A 323-nucleotide genomic window follows, 5' to 3' on the forward strand; every position below is an offset into this window, starting at 1 on the left:
CATTTGTGGGTTCACAGTTGCAAGTTTCATCGATAAAAACTGTTTTACGCAAAAGAGTATGAGAAAAATAATTGATTACAAAAAGCAAACACAAAGTAACACTTCATTGAGAATTAGGAAATCTCATACCTCAACTTGGCGTTGTAGTGATTGTACGTAGTTTATGATTTCGTCAAGCATAACTGCCTTCCCAGTCACCTGCAAACACACATTCATTTTTCTGCATTAGCTTTGTCTCTGTTCTTACATATTTAATATCCATCACTATCAACACTTAAAAATACCTTACCTTGTTGCAACCCGGTACAAGATCTTGAAGAAAC

At 35.0% G+C, this 323-nt stretch overlaps 1 long non-coding RNA gene across 1 annotated transcript; it reads right to left on the reverse strand.

Annotated features, from left to right (window-relative positions):
- LOC104775453 lies at positions 1-323 on the reverse strand. The gene is made up of 3 exons (XR_765926.1): positions 290-323; positions 130-198; positions 1-39 (listed from the first exon to the last, which is right to left on the reverse strand). It is a non-coding gene; the product is annotated as an uncharacterized LOC104775453 (long non-coding RNA).

Source organism: Camelina sativa, unplaced genomic scaffold (assembly GCF_000633955.1).
Source record: "Camelina sativa cultivar DH55 unplaced genomic scaffold, Cs unpScaffold14983, whole genome shotgun sequence".
NCBI classification, from domain to species: Eukaryota; Viridiplantae; Streptophyta; class Magnoliopsida; order Brassicales; family Brassicaceae; genus Camelina; species Camelina sativa.